General features: G+C 40.3%; 1 long non-coding RNA gene across 1 annotated transcript; it reads left to right on the plus strand.

Moving 5' to 3' along the window:
- The first annotated feature begins 493 nt into the window (after positions 1-493).
- LOC124259629 lies at positions 494-19,522 on the plus strand. Its single transcript, XR_006893879.1, has 3 exons — positions 494-505; positions 4,429-4,432; positions 19,402-19,522. It is a non-coding gene; the product is annotated as an uncharacterized LOC124259629 (long non-coding RNA).
- The last annotated feature ends 3,194 nt before the right edge of the window (positions 19,523-22,716 follow it).

Consider the following 22,716-nt stretch of genomic DNA (forward strand, 5'->3'; position numbering starts at 1 on the left):
CCTTAAAAGCACGTTATTGTTATACATATGGAACATTGATCAGAACACTTTAAATATAGTAGCTCTATATGCTACAATCACGTAATCAGTCAGACAAACATTTCAACACGATGATGGCGATCAGACTCCGTCTATCATCTTTCAAAGAATTATCTTTTAATACGTACGGGAAAGAGATGTTCATTTCACACTATGGAACTGAGGGGGCGTCCTCGTCCGATAGTATAACAGAAAGGGACATACTCACAATCAATGACAAAAACAGATGCTACATTCACACACGGTATCCCATGATTCAACGTAATTCTGACAAGCTAGTATAAAGAAGCGTTATATGTGAGTTTCTTAAAACTAACTTTACATCATGCTGCTCAATATGATTCCTATCTACAGTCCTCCGAAAGTCAATCGCGATCGCCGCTGGCCAAGAATCAATAATGTCAAGTTGGCCAGAATGGATGAAATAGGACATGTCTAGTTAGTACATCACTTCTTTTCACTGTATGTCTCTCTTTCTACCGGAGGCTACACCAGGTACCAGCCGCCTTTGTCACGTGACGTCCGGATGTGATCAACGTCGGCTCCTGTGATGACCTGCCGGTCACTCTCCTGATCATATCTTACTTTATGAGCTCGGAATATTCAATGCAAACTGTAACTAAACATATTCTGCGCAAAAATCTCTGTGAAGGAAAACAAAAAAGGTATTGATTGCATTCTTGAATCAGAAAGTCTGTTACAGATTCGATATGTGTAAAGCAATCGGATAATCATCCATCTTAAATTTCGAAAAAGACAGAAGTTTACGCATAATTCTTTAACCAGTCTGAGTATGTGTACATGTGTAACTTTAATATCATCCACGGTGATTGTTTGGGGGATTCTTTATCACAACCTGCTTTGCATAGCCTCATGTCTATCAATAAACGTAGATAAAAAATGGAGAATATTCGATGTTGTCTCTTTTTTCAGTTCAGTGGCAACGTAGTCTTGTGGTTGCTCTCGTAGGTTTAGTGTCTTAAACCAATCCTTGTTGGACACTGTGACCATGATAGTATTAGAATATTGCTGAACGTGAACCTTATATTCAGTTCAGTATCACGTTCAGGCAAAAGCAGTTCGCGTTGGGATTGTTGAACATTGAACTCGATACAAGCTAGGTCTGGAGCCATGTAAAGGGATAAGAATTGCATCATGTGCCATTGAAGTTGGAGTTATTATATACTATTCAAAAAAGAGACGCATAACCCAGAACTCTGTTGCGAAAATGTTGTATTTTCAAACATGTATAACTCGTCCACAATTACACTTTAGTACATGAACTTTTAGAAGAAGGAAATGTCTATACACCCAAGTGCATAATTTTAGATAACGGAGACGTTGAGTGCGATGGTGACGACGTAGCACGGTCCCGACGTCGCGTTTCCTGGCTCTCAGTTCAATCTCTCTCAACCTGTTCCGTGTTAATCCTTGTAAGAAATCTCATCAAAATCAACATTTTAGGTAAAGTCGATTTTTTACTTGTGCAATTGTGTAAAATCATGTTATCAGCACTTTTGTTACATATTTTGACGATTGTTTGAACACAATAGGTAATAATAGATTTTTAAAAATACAAAACGCCTATGCGTTTCCTTTTTGGATAGTATATTTTGCATGCTGATAACAAAGACAAGGAACCAAACGGCAATGCTTCGACAGCTCCACGGTGTGAAAATCCGATGTCTATGTCAAATGGTAGAGGACATTACAATTTAACTAGATTCTATCTATTTCGGATTAGGCCTACATGCCTAAGTTAACATTTGATGACTAAAACCATGCCGTATACGGCTACGTTAACGGGGTCAATGACAGCTTTTACAGCACTATCAACTAGGCTTTAAAGTTATGTGAACACATGTTGAATTCGATAAGGAAACGATTCGGTGATATATAAGTGGATCACAAGGAGAATGGTAATTGATGAATCTGCTCTGAGTATCGTATAATTATGGGAATGTTTTCTCACGTCTATTTTCATAGTATTGGCAGTAGACTCAGACATAAGTAATTACGATCGATATCATAGTCACTGGAACATACTTTCCGAATGATATTGTGACATTGGGGTAAGAAGACCTGGACAAATATGTCATCTAGTCAATATCCTTTTCCATCTTGTTCGATGAACATTGCGACTCAAATTATACTAAGCAGCAAAGGAAACGTCAGTTTGGAATTTTCCGTCGCAGAAACGGATAACTGTAAACTCAATTAATATTTTGACTGAACATTTTTCTCCAACTTTACCTGAGCAAAGACATTCCTTCCCAAACTCAGAATGGAACCCAGGAAATGGTCTCAAAAACGCAACCTGATCTCGGAGATGGCACGATGTTCTCCATGTTTTTCATGCAACTCATGCTGCACGTGCGGTTCACAAGGACCAGCCCTATAAAATGCACCCCAAACCTGGTTGAAACATTCACATTACAACGTCAGCAGGATGCCGCGACTCACGACAGCTCAGAGGAATCAGGCGCTAGGAAGACTTGAAGCTAGCCACACGGCACAAGCCGTTGGCAATCACTTCTAGGTCAACGTTTGGACCATCTACAGGCTGCAGCAACGTTTCTGGGCCACCAACACCACAAATGATCGCCCCCGTACTGGCAGACCAAGGGTGACCACAAGACGACAAGACCACCATGATGTGCGACAGCATGTACAGAATCCCTTCAAGCAGGCATCCGAAACAGCACACCAGACAGTGGGAACACACGGAAGACCAATCAGTACTGATACAGTACGCCGACGTCTTAACAGCGGGAACCTCCATTGCCGCCGTAGACCTCACCGTGGACCTATCCTCACCCCCTCGCCGTCGGCGTTAACGTCTACAGTTTGCCCTTCAACACCAAAACTGGCGATACAGGCAATGGAGAACTGTTCTGTTTACAGATGAGGGTCGGTACTGCGTATCAATTGCAGATGGCAGAACAAGAATATGGCGACGACGTGGCCAGCGTTACTCAGACCAATGTGTTATGGAAAGAGACTCATGGGGAGGTGCAAGCATCATGGCATGGGGTGGAATAGGCCTGAACCAGAGAGTGGGTCCTGTGGTGTTCCAGAACCTTGGTCTAGGGAGAGGAGGCGGCATCACAGCAGTGCGCTACATCGACCAAGCTCTCAGACCCCACGTCATACTACATTTCGCACGTCACCGGAACAACATTTTCCAGCATGATAACGCCCAGGCACATACGCCAGAGCTACACGGGACTTCCTACAGCAGAACGGTGTCAACATTATGCAGTGGCTAGCTCTTAGTCCTGATTTAAACCCAGTTGAACATCTTTGGGATGAAATTCAGAGGAGACTGAATAATGTCATACCAAGGCCAAACACAGCCGATTTATTGCGCCAGGCCTTTCTCAGAGTATGGTTCCAGGTGCCAATGGCCTTCATCAATAGATTGGTGCAGTGCCTGCACAGACGTTGTGCTGCGGTTCTTGCCGCTCGTGGTGGTCACACTAGATACTGAAGTCAAGAGTCTGAATGGACTGCAAACGTTCACGTAATGTCTTGAACATGTGCTGAGTTATTCATGGATGTGTCAAGATATTGTACACAAAAATTGTTTTTGATCCGCTTTTATGTCCATTTCTGTTATGATTTGATCTCATTTTGAATTCGTACTGACGATTGTTTGCTGCTGAGTATATATCAGTATGACCTGAACAGTAAAACGCCTGAAAAGATGAAGAGCTGTGAAGCCTCTGTTCTACTTCCTCTGACCTGATGCCCGATCTGAAATCTCATACCTTCAATAGCCACCTCCTGGCGACAAGTGGCCATTAGAAGACATTCATCATCTATAGCTTAGAGGAAGAGTCATGGCGTTATGTTTGTCCAGTATTCCACGTCGTTATTGGTAGAAGGTAAAATAACCTTGTAACAAATACTGAGAACGAAGACACTTCCCCAGTTCTGACTTTGATAATCATATTTAATACACCAATTTTATATTTTCCGGGCCCTTTTCAGCTACGTAATGAATTAGATGTTATTTTAAAATATATTTATCTCCTATTTTGTTTGCGTCTGTGAATGGCGTCGCATTCGTGGTTCTTATATTAATCTTTTTTCTTAATAATGATTAATGCAGCATGTTAATGGTGACTTAAAGTTCTCCTTTCTTTCAAAGCTGTTACTTACTTGAATAAAGTCATGCTTGACTTTATTGATTTTTCCATTACTTGAAATAAATATTTCAGTGTAAAAAAGCAGTCAAAGGTCTTTTTGATAATGCTAATTTTCCTATTTTTTTACGTTTTAAAGCAATAGACAAATAATACTTTCTTATAGGTTATATTAAATTAGCAATTATAATTGTTAGTGGCTCTATCCTCAAAGATAGTTAAAATATTGTCCTCCTGAAAGGTATGTAAGTGTTTGTAATCGTGGGATACATGTTCGGTTTAGTCGTGGCTAAAATTGTCAATATGGCCAACATCTGAAAGGAGGATGTAAATCCAGCTGGGTCCATGTAGGTATAAAAACACTGTAAGTCCCCATGGTCTCTACAGCCCGTTTTCATATGCTACTTTTATATTCTATATCAGTGATATTTTATTGATTTATTGCCCTTTTTTAACAGAAATAATACTGTAACATTATCTATTATCAGTGTATGCCTTGTTGTCGTCATGATATTGCCGATGTGACTATACATCTTAACCCAGTCACCCATGTCATGTCATTAAAGGTTCTGGGCACATAGGTGCCATGTTTTAACGTAAATACTCTGCATTTGTATGACAGTGTTTCGGTGGAGAGTTTCTGCCCAAAATGCATTGTTTGAGTAATCATTTGTTATAAATTGTAAGCTGGCTATACCTTCTTCTGACAATACCATGAGAGCGGGGGCTGCCACTGCTGTGTATTGACATTGAACCTACATTTCCCATCCATTTGGGTTTGTTTCACGACAAGAATTGAGTATGGACTTAAGGTAATACATGACTGATGTTATGAACAGTCGAGGACAGATTAAGCGCAGTCAACTTAATCACTGAGCCTGAAATTGACTGCGCGAACAAATTATGTTGATCAGCAGCTATCACAACCCGAAACACTCTTGGGGAAGGTTGCTTGGCAACTACCGTATATCAACTTGGTAAATTAAGAATGTCAACAGGTATATTTGCAGTGTATAACCGTCTTCAAACTATCAACCAGTCAACCTGATTGTAAACGTTTAAAGTTACCAGACCAGATTAATGTGTTGTCAGTCCAGTATAATCGACACTAACTAACACAAGAAAGGGACATATAGTACCTTTAATGTTAGTTCTTAGAAATTAGCAATAAATCCGGGCTTTGTCTGCTTTGTCATCTTAGAAACTTTAAGTCTAATTTTTCCATTTCTGAAAATTCAGACCCATTGCCTGAAGCAAGTGCAGATTCAATCTTTTCCCTGGAAGTAAGCAAATCTGCCTCATCTTACTGCACCAGAGATTCTGATAGTTTAAAGCGACCAATAAAACAAATGATGATGTCTGCAAACGTGGGAGGAACTGAAGAATGTGAGTACCGTTAACAGTTGATTTACGTCGTAGACTGAATTGGTAGCTTGAATACTGTTGAGAGGCGTTGAACATGTACTACAAATAAACACACAAACAGTCCCCACACCTTGTCATTGATTAACCCATTCAGATCTGACCTTACGTTTCATTTAGAAATATTTTCTGTTCTTCCGACCATGGTGTGTATTTTACATACCTTAAGCCCGTCACGTTCACTAGCTTTGAAAGGGCATCTGTGTCTCAGTGGTCTAAGCCGTTAACAGCTGGAATCCGTTGGTTTCCCTAATAATACATTGAAACAAATTATTATATGGCCTGTCCATGCTGTGTCACTGCTCGTATTTTGAACATTAATCCATTTACCATATGAGATGTGGTACTTCCATCTGGCTTCTAGGTGAATATGGTGCGCATTGAAATAACGGTACAAATTGCCCATTATCTCAATAGACTGTGTAGATGCTTTAGCCACATCAAATTGGGATTTGTTTTCGGCTCTCTTCAAACACTGACGTCTTTGATATTATTCTCGACAACGACAGAATCCGAACACACAATTCTACATACTTTGTTTCTTCGCGTTAATCAATGGAATGCTGCATCTACGCATGAGACATATGTACCTGAAATTAAGAGGTCAGGGCCGGAACATCATGCCTGAACTTGTCATTTGTTACACACGCCATTGCGGGAGATAGTTGTTGCTTTCAATAATTATTAGGTTTTTGACGTGTAAGATTAATGTTGGAGGGAAACCCGAAAAAATAAGCGTTTATAATCTTGGAGGAATGTCCACGGAACTGGGTATGGTGCCGACCAACCTTAAAACATTGTCCGTGTGACCCGACTCAACAAGATCAGAACTAGTGTCTTCTCCTGAGTGTAATATTACAGCGGGGAACACGATGTTTGGGCACAGAATGCAAAACGTTTAGTTGGTCTGGAAGTGGAAGCTAAATCTGCAAAACACAACACATGTGTTAATTACAACAGTTTTTTGGTGGAATCAAGAGTTAGACTTTAATATTACTTTGGAGCACTTGTATCGATTTGTCCCCCAAGGTTTCGTACAGCTGTAATTGCAGTTAATGACATATGCATTTCCGCAATCGTGCAGTAGCATATATACATAACGGTGACGTTATCATTTAAAGGAGGTGTATGTCACACTTCCGAATTGTGTTTGGGCATGTCGCTGTATGTTCATGAGCCAGTGGTTTCATGCTAAACCCCATTACCCCTTTCTTTGCCCGCCATCTACCGACACACACAGATCGCGAACCTACGAACAGGGGGTTAATTTACAAACTACTGGAGTATGCTGAACGGCCAATGTGAATGTTCCATGTGAACCAAGGAAGGCTGGGCAGCATTCTATTTACGCCCAGCTAAATGACGTCCAGCTACATGAACAAACATGAACACTTTGGTGATATATTAATTCTACGGATTGAGTTACCTTTTATACAAAGCAACATGCCCTATTTTGACTGGTATGGCCATTATAGACTGTCCGTTGGTTGGAGCCATTCAGCGCACAGGTCTTGATGTGACCACTTGTACTGTCCGTTGGTTGGAGCCTGTCAGTGCTCTGGTCTTGATGTGACCACTTGTACTGTCCGTTGGTTGGAGCCAGTCAGTGCTCTGGTCTTGACTTGACCACTTGTACTGTCCGTTGGTTGGAGCCAGTCAGTGCTCTGGTCTTGGCGTGACCACTTGTACTGCCCGTTGTTTAGAGTCATTCAGTGCTCTGGTCTTGACGTGACCACTTGTACTGCCCGTTGTTTAGAGTCAGTCAGTGCTCTGGTCTTGACGTGACCACTTGTACTGCCCGTTGTTTAGAGTCAGTCAGTGCTCTGGTCTTGACGTGACCACTTGTACTGTCCGTTGTTTAGAGTCAGTCAGTGCTCTGGTCTTGGCGTGACCACTTGTACTGTCCGTTGTTTAGAGTCAGTCAGTGCTCTGGTCTTGACTTGACCACTTGTACTGCCCGTTGTTTAGAGTCAGTCAGTGCTCTGGTCTTGACGTGACCACTTGTACTGCCCGTTGTTTAGAGTGATTCAGTGCTCTGGTTTTGACGTGACCACTTGCACTGTCCCTTGTTTAGAGTCAGTCAGTGCTCTGGTTTTGACGTGACCACTTGTACTGTCCCTTGTTTAGAGTCAGTCAGTGCTCTGGTCTTGACGTGACCACTTGTACTGCCCGTTGTTTAGGGTCAGTCAGTGCTCTGGTCTTGACGTGACCACTTGTACTGCCCGTCGTTTAGAGTCAGTCAGTGCTCTGGTTTTGACTTGACTATCCTTGGTTTAACTTGCTGATATACAACAGTGGGGACATTATATTAGAAGTGTACAACCTGATTAATACCAGAACATTACTGTTCTTGGCTTGATGATTAACACCAATAAGAGTAAAGGGTAATATGTAACCCTTTGTTGATAAGATATCATGTGCTATTCTGAAGGCTGAAAGAAGATAATTTGTCTGGAGGTTTTATGAAAAGAAATCGTTCTCTTGATGTTCCGAAAATAATGAGTTGGCTGAAAGTAAAATTTTAATACGTGACCTTTCAGATGAAATGTATCATGTCTCAAACACATCTATCACAGTGCCGTTCAAGGCCCTGTCCTACTAATCTACCTGTCTGTCCTAAATCTGTGTTACAATATTGTAGTTACGATGATATTTTGGCATTAAAATCAGTTTGTGTAACGGTACCTAGAGTATTTAATGTCTGGTTCTTTACAGTGACAACTCTGTGATCTTCTTTTTGCAACATTCACCTTTTAACAAATCAAATGAAAATATGAATATTCAAACAAACTTGAATTCATGTTTAAGAAAGATTTTAAGGTTACCTGACTGACCCATGAGGGAAGCTCACACTATACGGGTTTTTATTGTAGGACACAGTTCGTCACAGGCTTGATCATATATCCAGTAATGTATATCATATGCATATCTTGCTCTGATTGTGTTTACCCACAGAGGCCTGGTGACGTCAACAAGTGTGTATTTATCAGCCTGAGCTGTTTCAGATACAATCAAACTCTTCAATGACCTTTTATGTTTTGTAATGATACTATGTAACTATTTCTAAACGATTCAGAACTTTCGGAGAAAATGAAAATCACCCTGTATCCATTCGCCCTTTACATTATTATCATGGTTGTGTCAAATATACATTTAAAATGGGCACATATTATCCCTGCTGTAATAAGCGTGGACAGTTCAATATTCAATATTTCAATATTGTTTTCAATGAACAATACCCTTCCATCTGTCTGTTTCGTAAGAAGCGATTAAATTGGTGTGTGATATAGCTCATTTGGTAGGGGGCGGTGGGGTAGCCTAGTGGTTAAAGCGTTCGCTCGTTACACCGAAGACCCGGGTTCGATTCCCAACATGGGTACAATGTGTGAAGTCCATTTATGGTGTCCCCCGCCGTGATATTGCTGGAATATTGCTAAAAGCGGCGTAAAACTAAACTCACTCACTCGTTCATTTGGTTGGTTAATTGTTTAACGCCACACTCAGCAATATTCCAGATATATGGCGATAGTCTGTAAATAATCAATATCATGAGAATCAATCTACGCAATTGGGAACCGATGACAAGTAAAACAAGTCAGCGAGCATGACCACTCGATCCCCATTAGTCGCCTCTTACGCACGTCAAGCATGAGTTACTGAAGACCAATTCTCACCCGGATCTTCACGGGTATGATATAGCTCATAACAACAAAACCCTTGTAAAGAGACGGTCTCTTTGTGGCTGTTTCTTGGTGTGTTACTATATAGCTTGATGTAAATCATTCCAAAGGAAAATGACATAATACACGACAGCTGGTGAATGTCTTAGGCAGCTTATTCTTGTAAATCAATGTGATTTCATAAAACCAAAGAAATTAAACTTGCAAATCCCTTTAAAGTGAGTGAGTGAGTGAGTTAATATTTAACGTCACATCGGCAATATTTCAGCCACATCGAAATCCCTTTAAATGTAGCATTTTTTGTGATTATAAATTATAGCTAATTTCGACTACAATCACCAGCGGCTAACGGGATGATGAAAATCCAGTTTGGGTCCATGCAGGTAGCAAAAGTACTGTAAGTCCCCATTATTACGTTTTAAAGCAATAGACAAATAATACTTTCTTATTGGTTATATTAAATTAGCAATTATAATTGTTAGTGGCTCTATCCTCAAAGATGGTTAAAATATTGTCCTCCTGAAAGGTATGTAAGTGTTTGTAATCGTGGGATACATGTTCGGTTAAGTCGTGGCTAAAATTGTCAATATGGCCAACATCTGAAAGGAGGATGTAAATCCAGCTGGGTCCATGCAGGTAGCAAATGTACTGTAAGTCCCCATGGTCGCTAGTATGGTGATCTTCCTTCAGTTGCTGGTTATCTCCAGCCAGTTGTTATATTGTGCTGATCACTCACTCACTCACTCATACAGCCATAGGATATTTAACCAGGAACAGATGTCTTTTTACAAATTGCCATAGAAAGGAGTGATGATTAAATAAACATAATTTAACACAAGTTACTTAAATGTCCGATTGTATTAACGAGCTCATTACTTTTTCCTTTGTAGTTGACCAACTGCTGAAGGCTGTGATAAAAAAAGGAAAATCTAGACATACAAAGTATGGTCGTTCTTACAGTTTGACGCATATATACATTCCTCGTTGACTGAGAACGGATAGAGTTGTCAACAATCAGAGACAACACATATCATATACACACTAGCATCTTCATTTATCATGTCTTCACCAATTTGGTTTCATATTACAGTACCATTTTCTACAATTATATTAAGGAATTGCAGCACTGTTTGCCATAGGTGTAATAAAAACATAATTGTAATAACGAAATGATGCCTGCCATGAACTCTTACGTACGGTCTTTACTGCTTCTATATATATCGTGGAGTAGAGTGCTGCAGAGGGAACTGTTACCTCATACATTTATTTATCTCGCGTACATAACGACAGCAGATTTCGGGAATCACAAGAAATCTCATCTAAAAGCAGAGTTCTTTGAATGATTTCAACTCTATCACTGGCATAAGCTAACTGATTTCTATCAAATAATGACACCAGGTGTTCGCGAAGATGAAAATGTCCTGAACTACAAACGGAAGCCGTCATAAACTCTTGCATAGGCGAGTCTGTTCTTCACCTGATATAGACGGGAACGTGACTGTGTTGGGTGAGTGAGGTTAAGATAAGACGAGCCAGGATCATGTGGATCAAGTCGGACGTGATGCAGCACTGAAGACTTAATCATTTTGAAGAAAATCAAGAGGATAGTTTATGTTCTAATAAAACTAAAATGTTGTATTCAAAGTTGGAACGTCAACAATACCGTCATTGTTGATGTGACGTTATTTCCTGTGAGTATCGAGTATTAGTGTCAGACAGACACGAAAAGCATTATAAATTGTGTGCTTCGAAGTCAACTTGAACGTGTAACCTTATGGTTATGGATCGTTCCTGTGAGATGGTGCATGCATGTAAAATGGGCTTCTGGTTCTTGCTATCTGTGACCAAGCAGTCGTGAACGCGGACAGTTTGTCATGCCATAAATTACTACTTTGTCTGGGACAGACATGCTGTAATGACGTGGCTGCAGTGTTGCTTGCATCAGTGCACTCGTCAGTACATTCCAGTCAAATAATCTGTTTGATTAACCCGTATTGGCTCACTTCAAGTGTTCAATGCTTTCAGGTTCAACATCGAGAATACTGCCGAATGGACTTGGCTGGTGGCAGTTTGTTAACTCGGATCAAAGGGTTTGGTTACCACTTACGGATCGCTTTAGCGTCAACGTACCCCAGTCCTCACAGATGTGAAAACAAATCAATAGTTTGCCATGCATTATCGAATGTTCACACACACTAGCAGTAAAGAAGAAGCCCAGCTAGCTGTTGCATATCTTCACATGGGTCAGACTATTAACATGCGTCTGAATAAAGTTAACATATTTCACGAAGACCATAATGGCGTCCCATTTAGAGACGAATCAAACTGTAGGCCATCATACCTTAAAAGACCATTAAAGTATGTAACGGTGATACATATATGAATCATTAATCAGATCACTTCAAATTTCGTAGCTAAATATTCTGCAAACATTCAGGCAAACACTTGAGCACATGTTGCCACATAGAACCTGATCCGATTCAGCCATTCATTTTTAAAGCATTGTCTTTCAAAATATTCTTGGCAGAGAGATCTAGATGTTCATTTCACACCATATGCATGGATCTGAGGGCATCTGCTTCCGATTGTGTAATTGAAAAAGGAAAACCTCACATTCAATGACAAAAGCAGCTGCTACATTCACACATCCCAGTATTCATCATGATTTATCCTTATAGCACTCCGAAAGTCAGTTGCGATCACCAGAAAGGCCAGAAAGGAATGTCATGTAGCACATCTATTCTTTTCACTGTTGTTGCCTTCTAACATAGGTGACAACACGTTGTACCGGCCACGTTTTGCCATTTGACTAAATTGTCTTCTCCCACGTCTGGATGTAATCACCGTCAGCTTTGATGATAACCTATGTAGCAAAAACATGGTTGATAAAATTCGTGAAACACTAGCTTGACTGGAGACCATTTATTAAAATTTTAATGAAGCCTTGATATGCAATTGAGCTAAATGTAAAATCTTCTTGGTAACAGGAAATAGGTGAGGTCAGTTTAACACTTTTATCTCTTTCAGAAAGAAATAAGTAAAAATAATTACAATGCAAAATAAACAAAACACATGTCTCTGTCACCATAATGTCTCTGCCTCCTATGAAGTAACTTCTGTTCACAGGTTCACAAATCGACAAACAGGCCTATGAAAGTCTTACAGTGGTGCAGTGGGGCTACCTTTCGGTTACAGCGTCAAGTCAGGTCCAGTGCCTGGTTCGGTTCCCGACGTCGGCTCTGAGAGCAAACTCCATTCCATTCTTTGGGAGGGTTGCTTGACAACTACTATATATCAGCTTACATGGAAATTTGAACGAGAATGTCAACTGGGATATTTGCAGTGTATAACCGTCTTCAAAATATCAATCAGCCAAACAAGTTGGCAACGTTGCAAAATTACCAGACCAGATAATATGTTGCCAGTCCAGAACTGTCTGGACTTGCGAGCACAAGCAAGAGAAAGGTAGTAGCGCTTTGGGTTAGTTCTTAGAAATAAGCAATAAACAGGGCATTGTCAGCATTGTTAGCACAGTAACGTTTAGTCTATATTATTTATGGAAAACACAGCCAGGAGAAGGTGCAGATTCAGTCTATTCCCTTGAAGTAGGCATTTCTGCATAATGTTGATCATACAGAAACTGAATGACTGGTTGAGTTAGTGAAGATATATAGCCACATGGGCGCAAATATAGAATATGTTGAACCTTTAAACAGTAAGACAGATAATGTTTATGTGATTTGGGGAATACAATAACAGCCGTCACATTGTTTGAATCCTGTTAGGAGGCGTTGAACATGTACACAAAATAAACACACAAACAAAATAAACTTCTGTCCACAGTTTCATTGATTACCAACGAAATCTGACCTTACGTTTAATATGGAAGTATTTCTTCTTCGGACTATGATATGTATTTTACATACCTTAGACTTGTTCAGTGCACAGGAACATTAGCTTCAGGAAGAGCATTTGTTGCTCAGTGTTCATATTCGGACAACTGGAATCTGTTGGTTCTAGGTTCAGTCTCAAATAGTAGATTGGAACAAATTATGATATGGCCGCTCCGAACTGAGTCAATAGTCTTGTCTTTAACCTTATTGTATCCTGTGTTAGCACTTCTTCGTACAGCCACATACCCACTCTGCAGGTCAGGAAATTATTCAAGTCTTGCTATAGCTGTCCCATACATGTGTATGTGTATAATGCTACTGAGGGGCGTTACTACAAATGAGGACAAACTCCAGCCAATATTGATTAGTTATGTAGCAATATAGAACGAAATTGATGTCAGAGCTAGATGTAGCATAGTTACCTTCCTTCCTTACCCACATTCAATCAAAGCATTCAAAAGGCGACAGAAATGTTTTGATAGAATCCGAGTGATAAGGCCAATCCCACAGAGCAACCGTAGCCATCACAGCATGTCTTTTAAGAAGGACTTATAATGACATTTTCATTTTATGGGGACAGTAATAATACTCATAAGACTTGACATATGGCAATAGGTGCAATAAAAGCGCTGCTTTCGCTGTTGATAAATAAACCTATATCTATGAACCCTAATTACTTATGTAGACGTACAAAGTTTAGTACAGTCTGTTGCTGATGATACTCTTTGAATCTCCTTGTGTACCGGATCGTTTATACTGAAGGAGAACCCTGTAGAATTCACCTCATAAGATGAGTTTCTTATTTAGATGTGGCAATCTGGATTTTGCTCCCAGGGGAATAGTGGCCATTTGCCCATTATTTCGAATGATTGTGTAGATGTGAATCATTTTTGTCACAAGAAATTTTAGAATCGCTTCAAACACTGACGTTTTTGGTTAATATTCTCACCACAGGCACAATCAGAAACACACCTTTCTACATTTATTGTTACTTCATATCAAGTAATGGAATAGTGCACCTATTACATTGTAGAGCTAGCATTGGAGTGGTTGAGTGAGTGAGTTTAGTTTTACGCCGCTTTTAGCAATATTCCAGCAATATCACAGCGGGGGACACCAGAAATGAGCTTCACACATTGTACCCATGTGGGGAATCGAACCCGGGTCTTCGGCGTGACGAGCGAACGTTTTAACCACTAGACTATCCCACCGCCCCAGTTGGCATTGGAGCGTTATCTATTAATGAGCTTAGATGATGTCCTTGCAACGTTTCAGCATTTTTCTAAGCGGGAGACCTATGTACCTAAAAACAATGGAACGTCAATCCTTCTAATAAAGAACATTCACTTCAGTCCTAATCAAGTCAATGATGAAATGAAAACACTATCCGAGGTCTTAATAACATTAGATACATGTAACAGTGACGATCAAAACCTTCACATGCTGCTGGGAATAACAAGTTGATAGGTTGACTATAAAATGTCGACGTCAAAGAAATAACTATGTGGTATCATCTGACGAAACACATTCTATTTGTCGGAAAGGAAAAACGAAATTCTTACTCGGCAAAGTATTGAACAGATGATAAAAGTAGACGTGACATAAACAATGACAAGATCGTCACACCTCTAACCATACAAGACATCCTCACCATATGTCAACAAGATCCCTGAAGACACCCATCGCAAGATCAAGAATGACCCACAGACTCAAAACTATGAACTCAGCCACGAATGGTACTATTAACTATCAACATCCCGCCTCCACATCCACTAGCAACAGGAAAAGAATAAGTGCTTTTAAGTTTGAGAGGCACAGTATGCAACATTTGACTTGAATCCTTGCCCCACTTGGTTTATCAGTCGACTCCCCCATCTCCCACTCAACTGACTTTGACGAAAGCAGGCCAAATCCCAAATTATGACGTGGTATTCCTCTCCACTAAAGACGCTGTCCAAAATTTACACCGTCACTGTGTCACCGACCTAACTCACCCACCCATCCCTCCTTGACCTCAGCCTCTCAATACATTCTGGTCAACATTAAGGTCTGTACTATTGTCTGTACTCTGGAGTACTTCCTTCTTGCTTGACACTGGTCTTAGCATCTATACTGAAACGTCGTTTCATAATAGAATAGAAAGGTTCTCATCCGTTAAAAAATACCTTGTCTTTCCTGGAAGGGGTATACGGCAGATTGTCCCATATATTACAAGGATTAAACAAATAGTAGATAAGAAAAACGGATGCATGTCAAATTCTGTATTCTACGCATACCCCCTCTCGACATCTCCTTGTACAGAATACACACTGTTTTGTTGGTCTAACAGTGGAAGCTGTCCCTGTCACACTCTGATTATTATGTTGTCAGTGTGCCCATGTGTTGGTGAAGACACAGAATAGATGAAGTTTATTTAATGCATCAGTGATGTGATGGTATCTGGAGTTTTGTCTGCGACTTGTCTTCCAACACTTGGTACCACTGTAGTTGCACTATGCCACTGCATAATAGAAACACAACACTGAATGTTTGTATGCAAAACATGTTATATTTTCTGGGAACTCCAGATGGAGGATGGTTCACATGGCATGCAAAGCAACGGTTAATTGGGGATGCAATATGTGGCGTGCAGCTTTCTGTAGTTAAACCAGTAGTTACATGATAAACCCTATAACCCCTTCCTATGTCCCCTATCCACACGGATGAGAAACGGTCGCAAAAGTGGCTAATTTACAAACTCCGAGCATGCGGGAAGGTCAACATGAATGGTCCACGTGAACCAAGGAGGGCTGGGCAGCATTCTATTCACGCTCACCAAAACGGCGTTCAGCAACATTGATGAACATGAGCAATTTGGTGATTAATAAATTCTACGGCTGGAGGTACATATTACTTGTTTCGACACAAAGCAGTATGCCTTATAAGCTGCTCATAGATCGAAGTCAGTCAGTGCACTAATATCGTCTTGACCACGAGTACGTTTACCTGCAGAAATGCAACAGTGGGGTAATAACATTAGAAGTGGACAACCCGATTAATACACCAGAACATGGCTTGACGATGAACACCAATGGGCGTGAAGTGTATTGTGAACATCCTTTGTTGATAAGCATTCATTTGACATTCAAGAACATGCTGAAGAAAGATAATTTGTCTGGAGGTTTCCTGATGTATCGTTCTTTTGATGTTCCGAAAATAATGTTTTGTCTTTTTTGAAAGGTGTCTCACAATTCCTTTCAGATGAAACGTATCCTGTTTCATACAAATATCCCAGTACAGCTTGAGGCCCCGTCCCACTAACCTGTCTTAGCACAACGCCTGTTCAAAAACTATGTTATGCATTTGCAATTACGATCATCCTGTGTTCTTCTCTTTGCATCAATCATCGTAAACAAACAAACAAACCACCTGAACGCCATGGTGTATTGATGAATTATAGACAGAGGTAAGTCGGTTAACATACACAACTGCAGACCCACGCAATGGTTTAGTTGATTGGTTGCTTTGTTGTTCAACGACGCACTCAACATAATTCCGGCTATTCGGCGGAGGTCTATAATAATCAAGTCTGGACCAGACAATCCAATAATAAACAGCATGAGCATCGATCTAAGCATCTGACATGATGACATGTGTTAACCAAGTCAGCGACCCTGACCACCCGATCCCGTTAGTCGCCTCTTATCACGCATTCAGGAGTAAGTTGTTTAGACTTGAATGATCGCTGCAGCGTAATGCTGCAAATAGATGTTAAGGAGAAGATGGTGAGTTGATTGTGTTGAGTGCATGGTGGATAGTGGAAGGTGAGATACATATGATGAACAGTGAGTGCTGAATATTTGATGGTGAGTTGTGGAAAATGAGTTCAAGATGGTCAGTATTAAATGAGATTCAGTGGACGGTGAGTATTAGATATGGAGAGATGACTATTTGAACAATGAGAAGATGAATGGAAACATTCAGTATCTTCTCGTCATCGCATCAGTGCGAAAATATGAAATATCAGAAATCAAAGAGTGTCGTGCCGATTTGGCTCTGAACTATAGTTCCAACAATCAAGGCCTCTTTTTCAAATGCCAATTCGCATCAGTGACCAAACTGAGCGAATGAGTTTAATTTTACGCTGCACTCAGTAATATTCCAGCTATATGGCGCGACCAAAATTAAATATCACAGGATGTACGTGTACATTAGTGAAATAATGAGTTCGTAGAATACAACGTCCTCCATTGTTTTGCACTATTTCTTCTTGAGACGAAATCTCAGAGCAATTTAAAAAAAAGACGTTTCTACATGAGTGTTTGCATGTCGTCATTAGCATGGGTGATACACAGAATCTGAATGGAGTCAGTTCTTATTTGCACATTTTAGGAAGCTAAACTAGAGGTGTTTTGTGTTCAGTGTTGATCACTGTGTCGAGCTGATAGGGTCAGCATGACGACAACGATACAAATACCGTATCGTCGATGATACACATACCGGTATTACTAGTATTACGTCATTTCATGTGTGTACTGAGTCAACAGTGTTTTCAGGGTTACATATCCTCTGCTCTGCTATTACACCCGTCAGCTTCGCAGTGAGCTTGGTGATGAAACCATACGGTTATGAATCGTTCTTGTGAAAGGATGCTTGTCTCTGGTAAAATGGGCTTCTGGCTGTTGCTATCCGTGACCAAGCAGATTACGTCTCATTGTACCTCGTGAACGTGGATGGTTGCTCTTGCTATAAATTACTGTTTTGTCTGGGATCGACAGGCTGCAAGGACGTAGCTGCAGTATTGTTGGCTATAAGTGAAAGTCACATCAATTCACTCACTCTAACTCGTCAGTATATTCCAGCTAAATAGTCTGTTGGCTCACTTCAATTTTGCGATGCTTTCAAGTATTATCACTGAGAATACTACAGAATGGAATTAACTGATTGCAGTTTGTTTGCCCAGTTGAAAGGGGTTGGTTACCACATACGGACCACATTAACATTGAAGGTTTTCAGTCCTCACAAATCAATATTTGAAGAAAATCAATATTTTGTTATGCCTTTTGTGAGCGGGAGAATGAAGACATATTTTGGCACAAAGTAGCAGCAAACCTTTAACTTGTAGGTTCAAAGAAGCCCAGCTCACTTTTCGCTATATTTTCACACGGATCAGACACTATCAACATGCGTCTGAATATATTTTGGTGAGATAAGTGGGACGATTATCCTATTGTTCATGCATACATATCGAATGACGGTGTATGAGGTCAATTTAGAATTTTAAAGATGCCATATAATTTAAAATATAATGACACTATCCTTCAATCTAAAGCAGGAATCCCTTTCTCGAGTGGAAATTTTGAACAAAACATAATTCACGAAGACCATAAAAGCGTCCCAATTTCTAAAAGAAACTTTTGCATAACGTTTTTAGGACCACTGTACACATCTTTGTGGAATACCACCAGCATCTATGTGTGCAAGTTTAGTAGATGGCTCGTTCAAATGGCAATAGTTGTAGACGGTAATGGGAAACTCGAAAGTAATGTTCTGCTGATATTCATAGTATAACTATAGCATAAATGAAATACGTGAACATAATACCAGCATAACCAAGTTGGGTAAATGTACACCATGTAGTGTTTCTGTCTTTTCTCGTCTTGTGGTTGCTCTCATGTGTTTTGTATCCCAAGCCCTTCCTTGTTGGATGCAGCCGTCATAAGATTAGAATACCGTTTGAAGGTTGCCTTCGATTCAAGTCATCATCACGTGCAGGGAAAATGAGTTGTTTTTGGAGTTGGACTGAAATTTAACTCGATACAGGTTGAATCATTCAGTAAAGTTCAGAAAATAGTGATGTGGCGGTTGCATGAACTGATGATAACAAAGATCCAAAGGGCAATGCTTGGAGTGCTCCACATTGTCAAATTCTGGTTTGTGACTGGGCCACTATTGAAAAAGGTTACTTGGTTTACTAATATAGGTGGAGGCGTTAGACAGCATTATTGCGGTCACTGACAACTTAATATTTCACTGATATGAATTTGGATTTATAAGTTTTGAGATAGGAAAGAACCAAAGGGCAATGCTTTGAGTGCTCCACATTGTCAAAATCTGGAGCTTTCTACCTGAGTGTTCGATACCATGGCATTGATCATTATCTTGCCTCACACATAAATGTCGATTTCTGATGGCTGAGCGCTTTTCTATTATTTTCAATGTACCCTGCTTACGAGCGAGTAACATTTTCCATGTACCCCGCTGGGAATACCGAACTCATTTGGAACTTCGAACTAGTAATTCTTTATCTCGAATAACGTTGAATCACGTATGATGTACGGAAATTACCGATGTTTTGCGAATGCAATTCGGTGGAAGGGACACAACTCTAAATTTGTTTTTCTTGTCTTGTCGTCTGGTACTCCATACTATGATCCGACACCCGTGCTTCAAACAGTTCAAAATTACCATGGAGGTGTTCGGTAAGATAAATACGTTGTTCACTGGTACCTCGGGGCCCATGGGTTGATGTACCCTCGATGTGTCTGTATGTTCACTTCGCCCTTCGGGCTCAGGGAACATAAACAAACATCGAGGGTACATCAGCCCATGTTCCCCTCGAGACCAGTGAACAACTTATAACGTCTTTTTAAAGTAGTAGGAAGCTTAACGGATGTTAAGCTGTATTAATTGTGTTACAGTAGCCCGATATTTTTATTATATATTTGGATACGTGCATGTCCAGGTTTATGGACGCATGAACATGTAAATATCCTCGTGGCATTTGGTTTTGTGGGAACAGAATCGGTGACCAATGGAACGTTTACAATGGTGCAGCAGTAGTCGCACATAATGTTTGTATCTGCATTACGACGAGACTAGATATTTCCAACTTCTGTTTATGACTACATCCATATTGAAAAAAAGAGTTAACTAGGTAGAGTCATTAGACAGCATTATGACATTATTAGGTCACTGAGAACTTAATTTACACTGATATGAACTTGGATTTATAAGTTGTGTTAACAGATGCTGAATATTCGATAAACAGACAATTCGGTGAAAGTTGAATGATAATCTCTCCATCTGCTCTGTGGAGTATTTCTTGCCGATACCTTCTACAAATATTGATACACGGCCCTGAGCTTCCTTTAAATTCAGGTCTAAAGAGGGCCCATCCAGAGGGAAGCAAAACGAGATCGAAAGGTGTCAATAATAATGGTTGTTCACGTTGAGCAGTACTAATACGGTTGTATCTTCAGGAATACTTTATATATATCGCGGAGTTGAACGGTCAACATAATGTACGAGTTATGCTGAAATGCGACTTATATGTGTTGGAATTGTAGGGAAGCCAACACTTCTCAGATTCTATGTTTCACACATCTCGGATCATGTCTTTTTTTTAAAAAAAACCCCCACCTCTCGAATCCTCACACTACATTCATTATTGTGACGCTAAATTGGTAAAACGTTACTGACTTGAAAATTCCAACACGTCGATTACAATGACAGCGTGACAGACATTATTTCGTCAAGTCATATCACGTTGGAGGTCTGCAAACAAAATCAAAGCGGAAACCATCATATATGTTGTGTGTAGATTGTACACTCTGCATCATAATTTTTCTGGATTTTCACTTTCATGTATGTCAAGGTTAAAACGAGACATCAGTTAAACTTTCCAAACGTTTCATGAACACATGAATTTGATGCATCAGTGACAAAACCGATGTCGAATGCAATTTCTTATTTGGACTTACATGCTCCCGTGCTATTTTTTATATTATTTGAACAATTTCCCTCTGTATTAGCGTGTGAGGGTGGTGGGTCAGGATATGCTTATCTTTTCAGGAATATCTTGGTCACTATTTGGTGGTAATTCCTAACCAAGTGTTCATGATACAGCCAGAATAGTTCAATGTCTTCAGGAGAATGATCTTATGAATATGGGAAAAGGTTGTCCCTTGTGTTTTAATGATATTGTGAGGACACTGCGACATGCAATATCACAATCGATAGTCAAGGTAGCACATTTGTATGAACATATTCTCCGGATTTTATGTTTTTGAGATCATCTGTCTTGAACACAAGGGTCGTCTGAGCAATGTGCCATCGTATCCCACGTGAATCTGTTCTATGCGTCCGTGGAATGCCACTTTTTCTTCTTCTTCGCTCCACTACTATGTTCGATTAGGATGCCGTCCATGTGGGGAGTCAAAATATGACAGTGAGTGCTGTAACGTATTGATCATGACTTAAACAGTGAAGGTCCTAAACACGTGTGGATTTGTTCTCCCTCATTCCCACACAACAAACTGATTTGGCTTTATCTGTATCGTATTTGCGCCTGGGATTTTTGTTCAAAGTGTTTCTGCAAAAGAAAAGTCTTAAAGTAATAGTAACTGAAACTCAATTTGAAACATTGAACATGAACTTTTCCAATCATGTTTTCACTTTGAAGTTTTCTTGCTATCAAACGAAAGGGTAATTTAACCCCTTAACCCTTACCTTGTATGCTTCTGAATGTTACTATTCCTGCGTACATGGGCCCAACAGGCCCCGGCACATTGCCTCTTGGTTTACTTGTTACTAAAATAATCTTGGACCTTCCCTTGCTGCCAGTTATCTGTATTAGTCATGGAAGAGCTTAGAAGACTGAGTAATTCCAATCATTTCTAAATAGAAATTGAAAGGTATGGAGGATTTATGTGTCAAGCTTTAATTTTAAAATAAGTTATAATTTCATAGAATGCTTCTACTTATTCTTCTTACAAGCGGAGGCCAACTTGCAGGCCACGCGTAGAGGATTAACTCCAGAAAGTCATAGTGCTCTCTATGACCGGTGACAGGCGAAATGGAGGTTTTCTCTGATGTTCTTGCCAACCTGGAAGGGAACGGAGGGGACAGGCCAACCAAATATATGGCCAAACCAATCCCATTTAACAGCCCAGGGGAATGATACACGTGAATCCACCCAAGGGACAGCTATATCCAGGTCCCGTCTCCCCCAGCCTGCACGAGATGATTCTGAAGGATAGAGCATTGAAATGCAAGGACATCTCAGATAAAGTGTCAGTAGAGGAGGAGGCACATCTGCTCAAGCGGAATGGGAGTGACCCTGTTGGGCCTCCAACTTCAAGCGCCCCTGTTGAACCTAGAGATGAGATTATCCATAAGATGGGACAGAACATGGTTTGTCAAAAATATACAGAGGGGTACCCTGGGGTTAATCATGCCCCAAAGGATTACCCTGTATATGGAGATACCTATGGTCATTCTTATGGCGGCCATCAATGTTCAATCTCCCATAGGTCTAAGATGTATGGAGACTATATTGAACACAATCCAAAGGAGCATTATTGCATAGAAGGCCCTAACCGATGTCGGGTGGATGCTATGGATCCTGTGGCCCACATACCAACCAGTGCGGGGAACTCCAGCCATTCCGATATCATTCTGGATATTTTAAAGATGATCCTGCACATGCCCCCAGAGATAGGCAAAGGAGATGTGTAAAGCTCTACATAATGAGAGGACAGAAAAGATTCAGAG

Source organism: Haliotis rubra, unplaced genomic scaffold (genome assembly GCF_003918875.1).
Source record: "Haliotis rubra isolate DU_JTF1 unplaced genomic scaffold, ASM391887v1 Scf73, whole genome shotgun sequence".
Lineage (NCBI taxonomy): Eukaryota > Metazoa > Mollusca > Gastropoda > Lepetellida > Haliotidae > Haliotis > Haliotis rubra.